We start from the raw sequence: 7667 nt of genomic DNA, 5'->3' as shown, positions 1-7667 counted from the left end.
ATTTTTATTCCAATCCAAACTAAATTTTAACTTTCTTGTTCGTGATTTTCTCCTACTGCAGACTAAGGCAAATTTTTCTCATGTCTTAATGGTTGTCTAGTGATTTGTGAATAACTAAACATCTATGAACATGTTTAGCTTTTAAATAGTAATTAGTTTCTGCTTTCCTCTGTGTCCATACCCTGTGACTCATAAGAATAAAGTCATTTTGCAAAAAGTTCCACTAAAAACAACAACAAATGTCTGGCAATGAAACCAAGCAAATTAACCATCCACCTTTTCATCAGCAGACAGTGTATCAAGACCCAGAAACAAAGATAGAAAACAGAGACTACACACCAGTATGTTCAGGACTCCCTTTTGTGAGAAAGGCCGACCATCGGTTAATCAAGCAAAGCAATGCAGAGTCTGACCATCAAAACAAGATGAAAAAATGTTTCACAGGCTTTTGGGTAAACAGGATATTAATGTTTGTCCTGAAGAACTACCTAGCACCTCTACAGGAAGAACACCCTTAAATGAAGTTCCCACAAATTCAAGTAATTTATGTGATTCTGAGGGGAAAGATGCACATACACTGCCCATGCCTGAGGTATCACAGTTTCCAGACACAAAGAGCCTAACTTTTAAATGCCCTTACATCCCCTTCCCAGGAATATACTTGCCATGCACTCTCTAGGGTTAAGCAAAACTAAATGGACTATGGAAATAAAATATCAGAAAATGAATATGCTTTAACACAAGCGAGGACAACTCTGATGAAAATACAGAGAGTGAGTAGTAATAATAAAGACTCCTGGAATAGTTACAGTTGAAATGAAAGGAGCCCAAAGGATTGATATGCAAATGATAAAAGTATAAACCAAAATATTATGAAGTGGAAATTAGCCAATCTCAGGATTTCTGTTAATTCCATAGAGCCCAGGCATCATCAGCCAGCCAGTTTAACACAGTGAAATCCAGATGATATACAGTCAGTAACAACATCAAGAGTCATTTAAAAATATTTTATGTATTATTTTTATTTTATGTGTATGAGTGTATTGCCTGCATGTATGTGAGTGCATCCGTGTCATGCAATGCCGCAGAGGCCAGAAGAGGGCTTCGGATTTCCCTGGAACTGGAGTTAAGGACGGTTTTTAGCCACTATGTGGGTGCTGGGAATTGAACCCGGATCCTCTGCAAGAGCAGTCAGTGCTCTTAACCGCTGAGCCATCTCTCTAGCCCCATCAAGAGTCATTTTAATAACAAAACGACTCTTATCCTTTGGAACTAATTATTTATTAACAGTCTGGGAGAATTCATACAAATGAGAAAATTAACAATGGATTTTTAAAAAAAATCTGTCAAGTAGGTATTACAAATCCTTTTTCTATCATTTGTGGCTTTCTCTGATAAGAGTTTAGTTTTCATTTTCCTCTCCATGCCTGCTGGCTGCTCCAACGCCTTCCAGATGCCCTCTCATCCTCCTCACAACTTCATATCCCACACTTCTTTTCTTTCCTCATGGCCCACTAAGTCCAGCTAGTACTGCCCATGTACTCATGGATATAAGCCATCCCCTAGAGCATGGGCAACCTACAAAAGGCCACAACTCTGAAGAAAACGGACTCTCCCTCCCCTAGCAGCCATCAATTGCCAATAGCTCTCAGCAAGTGGTGGGGCCTTGTGACCCCCTGCCCCATCAGTGCTGGAATGCTGACTGGCTTGATCTTGTGCAGGTCTTGAACACACAGCCACAGCTGCTGTGAGTTCATGAGTGTAACAGTCCTCCCTGACCTCTGGCTCTTACAATCTTTCATTCTCTTCTACCACCAAGTTTCTAGAACCTTAGCAGAAGATGGTAATAGAAATGTTCCATTGGGGGCTGATCACTCCATAGGCACTTGTTCTTTGCACTTTGACTGGATGTGAGTCAGTGTTAACTGCTGTTCACGGCAATATGAAACTGCTCTGATGAAGGGTGAGAGCTGCACTAATATGTGGGTTTAGTGTTTAGAGGGCAGTTTGATGCTGTGTCCATTTAACACAAACCCTGGGTTCTCCTCTAGGGCATATGACTTCTGGAGCCACAGGTACTTGGCCAGGCTTACAATATTGGGTATGAATGCCCTCCTATGGAATAGGCATTGAATTCAATCACAAAATCTGTAGCAGTGGACACATCTTGCCTGGAATGTCAGTATTGTAGCATACCGAGTTTGCTGCTGCATAATACCATTTATAGCTTTTCTCATCCAGTGGCCTGCTTAGTACCTTTCAGTCCTATGAAAGCTAGCCTACAGGAAGACGTTTTAAGGTTAGTTCCAACTTGATATCTGCATTTCCTGTACAAAAATATGTTGTGTCTTCAGCAGTAGGACCTTACCATGCATCTTTAGTGGGCAAAAAAAAAAAAAGTAATTTTTTTTTTTTGTGGGGCCAAAAAAAAAAAAAAAAAGTAATAGCAATAGCCTATGTTGTTTTAGGGGCATTCCTTACCAGAAACTTGTAGGGAGGTATCCCACACCGGGTGCTGCTATTTTTGTAATAACCCATGCCTTCTGGGGAAAGCATTGTCCACCTAGGCAGGAAAGCATTGTCCACCATGTGTAACCATGTCCCCCTGTGTTCAAACTCTTTTTATTTCAAATTGTATTTTGAAATTATGTTACTAAGTAACGGGTTTCCATAATGACTTTTTTTAAACTGCTATTTTTGTAATAACCCATGCCTTCTGGGGAAAGCATTGTCCACCTAGGCAGGAAAGCATTGTCCACCATGTGTAACCATGTCCCCCTGTGTTCAAACTCTTTTTATTTCAAATTGTATTTTGAAATTATGTTACTAAGCAATGGGTTTCCGTAATGACTTTTTTTAAAAAATAAATAATTTTTTGAGAATTACATACATGCATATAAGGTGTTTTGATCAAATCCATGCCCACTCTCTCCCCTCTAACTCCTCCCATATCTCCCTATCACTTTTTCCTGATAACTTCATGTACCCTTTCTTCTTTAATTAATTTATTTTTATGGGGCTTTTGGCTACTCTAACATTTGCCCCCGCTGAAGAGTTAACCCTAATAAGCATATAAGGTGCTCTGATCAAATCCATGCCCACTCCCTCCCCTCCAACTCCTCCCATATCTCCCCATCACTTTTTTCTGATACCTTCATGTACCCTTTCTTCTTTAATTAATTTATTTTTATGGGGTTTTTGGCTACTCTAACATTTGACCCTGCTGAAGAGTTAACCCTAAAATCCTTTAAGGATTGGATACAAGCTCCCAAATTCCTTCAACCTTTTTGGCCTTTGGAACAGAGTATGTTGCTAAGAGGCCCAAGAAATTGACTGCTTTTCTTTGGGGTCTTTTTACCCTAACGGCCTAGCCAATTCCTACTTCCTATTCTTATCACACCATCCTCTGAAGAGGTTACCCAGATTGCCAATAGGGAATAGGGACGCAGACCACTCTGGCTTCTTCCATGCTGAACAGGGACACAGCTTGAGGCAATTGGAGTACCCCTTCAGTGGGTCTATCTAAAATACATCCCAAATTGCATAACTTTCATCTTTAAGGGGAAAAGAAAGTTTCACACATGGCCTGGATTTGGGGCAGGCTAAAGTATACAACCTGGGGAAGGCTAGCAAGAGAAGGCATGACCCATGCTGGGTAAAGGTTTTCCAGTGTGCATACCCTCAAGTCATACATAACCTCAGCAACCCTTCAGTTACCTGAAGCCTTTGAGGGGGAACTAACACAGCTTGAGGCAATTGGAGTACCCCTTCAGTGGGTCTATCTAAAATACGTCCCAAATTGCATAACTCTCATCTTTAAGGGGAAAAGAAAATTTCACACATGGCCTGGATTTGGGGCAGGCTAAAGTACACCACTCCAGCCTTGGAAGACAAAAGAAAAATGAGGAGGAACCCAGTAAAGGAATGCTTTTGGAAGCCCTTGTCAAGAAATTCCAATGGACTCATAGGAACATTTGAAAATTACCCTCTTCTGACATTTTTCTAGTTCCCTGGCTAGAACTTGTAATGCTAATGACATTTTTTCATACAACTTTAGATTGGTTAACCTACTCCCTTTCCCTGCATAAATTTTTAAGCCCAGGTCCTCCCCACATATGCTATTTTCATATCCTATGTGTTCTATCCCCTCACCCCTTAAAGACATACTTTCCTCCCCCTCTCATGGGCCCTTTCCAGCTTCCTGAGCAGTAGTGATTATCCCAATTAAACATACACATCTAAATTCAAAGCTGGATTCCACATAAAAGAAAGCACGGAACATCTGTCTTTCTAGGCTTTGGCCGCCTCACTTCATATGCTATTTTCATATCCTATGTGTTCTATCCCCTCACCCCTTAAAGACATACTTTCCTCCCCCTCTCATGGGCCCTTTCCAGCTTCCTGAGCAGTAGTGATTATCCCAATTAAACATACACATCTAAATTCAAAGCTGGATTCCACATAAAAGAAAGCACGGAACATTTGTCTTTCTAGGCTTTGGCCGCCTCACTTGGTATACCTTGTTTTCACTGTGTATATTGAGGGAGGGAGTAAAGTCATAAGAGCAACCCAGCTGCCTTTAGCAGAGTCATAACTATGAGGTGAATGGATGAGGAAATTTTTCAAGGCATGGTGGTTCATGCTTTTAATCCCAGCACTTCGGAGGCAGATACAGCAGGAGCTCTGTGATTGAAGCGAGCCTGGTCTACATAGCGAGGTCGAGGTCATCTTGGAGCTACAGAGAGACCCTGTCTCAATAAGAAAAGGACTTTTGACCCTAATTCATTTCAAAGCAGCACATCACTTCATATTATGGAAAATTTTTATCTACATTGTAGTGGAAATTAGAATATATTAACTGAACTTAATATAGAAATAGCATATAAATGCACAGTGCTATGCCAAAGGGATAGTTTAAAGCAAACCTTAGAGGTTGGCTCAGTGGTTAGAGGTTGGCTCAGAACACGTGGTGTATTCCAGAGGACCGGGTTTAATTCAAAAGACACACAAGGCAGCCAACAACACCATGTAACTGCAGTTCCAAGGGATCTGACACCGTCTTCTGGCCTCTCTGAGAGACTGGACACATGTAGTGCACTTACATGTATGCAGTTATATTATTGTTGGTTCTAAGGAGCCCCTACCTGATGTCTATAAAGGAAAAATAGGCTTAAAGGTAATTCCCGTTAATTTGAAAAGTCATGTGTTTGATTGTGAGGGAAAGATGCATCTGAAGGGCCCGTCTCAGTAGCACTTCAGAAAATGCAAAGCCTTAGTCCCAGAAATACCCATGCCAGCTACCTGATGCTGAAATACTTTATTCATTTTAATTTAAATTTAAAAAATTTTTCTGTCTGAGTGTTTGTGCCTGCAGGTATGTAAGTGCACTCATGCATGAAATGTCTGCGGAAGTCAGAAGAGGGGTTAGGATCTTCTGGACCTGGAGTTATAGATGGTTTTCAGCCACCATGTGAGTGCTGGGAACTGAACCCAGGTCTTCTGCCAGAGCAACCAGTGCTCTTAATCACTGAACCACCATTTCTGCCTGCGCTGGCCAGTCGTAAACAGGGAAAAGGTTTACAGTGGAACTGGTGAGTTACATGGAGAGTTCGTGGTGTCAGACAGAGAAAAAAGGGAGCTGCTGTTCTTGGCTTTTTATTTTAATTCTGAACCGCTAACAAAGAGAAAAACCACATATGGGGCTAGAAAGGTGGTTCAGAGGTTGAGCCTGCACATGATGTGCTTCCACAGGACTTGAGTTCACTTACCAGCACCCCATCAGGCACCTCACAGCCACCTGTAATGCTAGATCCAGGAAAGCCCATGCCTCTGAACACCATAGGCTCCTGCACTCGTGTGCACATACTTACACATGGATGCACAGACTCACAGAAAAATTAAAAGGTCTTTTTTTAAAAAAAAAAAACAAAACACTTTAATTCTACCTCATGGTTTCTAATTGTCTTAGTGTCCGGGTCCTCTGCAAGAGCAGTCTGTGCTCTTAACTGCTGAGCCATCTCTCCGCCTCCCGATATTTTCATTTCTCATTCATAGTGTGATTATTTGTGAGTAGCTCAACTGTTAAGATTGAAGTGTTTCTCCTTTGTGTCTATTCCCTGTAACGTGTAAAGTTTGAAACCAGGCATCTCAAAGAGAAAACACCCCTGAGAACGAAACCAAGCACATTAACCCTCCACCTTCTCTTCTGCAGGAAGACGCTCGGAGAGATCTGCCTGCGGACACGGTGGATCATCGGAGCACATTAAGGTGTCCACGTTTGAAGGAACTCCTCAGAGAGTTCGATCCACTGTTTGAGAAAGAGAGTGACTATTCCAATGACATCATTGGTTCCAAGGAGCCCCTACCTGATGTCTTTGAAGTAAAAATGTGCTTAAAGGTAATTCCCGTTAATTTGAAAAGTCATGTGTTTGACTGTGAGCGAAAGATGCATCTGGAGGGCCGGTCTCTATAGCATTTCAGAGAAAGCAAAGGCAGCCCTAAGATGTCCTGGTTGTTTTTTTGTTTGTTTGTTTTTGTTTTTGTTTTTTAAATGTTCCCAGTTCCAGAAATACCCATGCCAGCCAGCTACCTGATGCTGAAATGAGTGCACCTGTGTCGTGCAATGCCGCAGAGGTTGGAAGACAGCTTCGGATTCCCCTGGAACTGGAGTTAAGGTCGGTTCGTGGCTGCCATGTGGGTGCTGGGAGTCGAACCCGGGTCCTCTGCAAGAGCAGTCAGTGCTCTTAACCGCTGAACCATCTCTCCGGCCCCCCGATAATTATTTTCATTTCTCATTCATAGTGTGATAATTTGTGAGTAGCTCAACTGTTAAGATTGAAGTGTTTCTCCTTTCTCTGTGTCTATTCCCTGTAACGTGTAAAGTTTGAAACCAGGCATCCCAAAGAGAAAACACCCCTGAGAACGAAACCAAGCACATTAACCCTCCACCTTCTCTTCTGCAGGAAGACGCTCGGAGAGATCTGCCTGCGGACACGGTGGATCATCGGAGCACATTAAGGTGTCCACGTTTGAAGGAACTCCTCAGAGAGTTCGATCCACTGTTTGAGAAAGAGAGTGACTATTCCAATGACATCATTGGTTCCAAGGAGCCCCTACCTGATGTCTTTGAAGTAAAAATGTGCTTAAAGGTAATTCCCGTTAATTTGAAAAGTCATGTGTTTGATTGTGAGCGAAAGATGCATCTGGAGGGCCCGTCTCTATAGCATTTCAGAGAAAGCAAAGCCAGCCCTAAGATGTCCTGGTTGTTTTGTTTTTGTTTTTGTTTTTGTTTTTTAAATGTTCCCAGTTCCAGAAATACCCATGCCAGCCAGCTACCTGATTCTGAAATACTTTATTAATTTTAATTTAACTTTAGAAAATTTTTCTGAGTGTTTCTGCCTGTAGGTATGTAAGTGCAGTCATGCATGAAATGTCTGCAGAAGTCAGAAGAGGGGTTCAGATCTGCTGGACCTGGAGTTATAGATGGTTTTCAGCCACCATGTGAGTGCGAGAAGTGAGCCCAGGTCCTCTGCTAGAGCAGCCAGTGCTCTTAATCGCTGAACCATCATTTCTGCCCCCACTGGCCATTCGTCTTCTTACAGTTAAGGGAAGATACATTAAGATATGAAGATAACCAGAAAGTGACTGTCTTTAATACAAATAGGGAG

Source organism: Nannospalax galili, unplaced genomic scaffold (assembly GCF_000622305.1).
Source record: "Nannospalax galili isolate Female #2095 unplaced genomic scaffold, S.galili_v1.0 scaffold954, whole genome shotgun sequence".
In the NCBI taxonomy this organism is placed as follows: Eukaryota; Metazoa; Chordata; class Mammalia; order Rodentia; family Spalacidae; genus Nannospalax; species Nannospalax galili.
The sequence above is the reverse complement of the archived record's forward strand: the minus strand, read 5'-3'. Positions refer to the sequence as shown.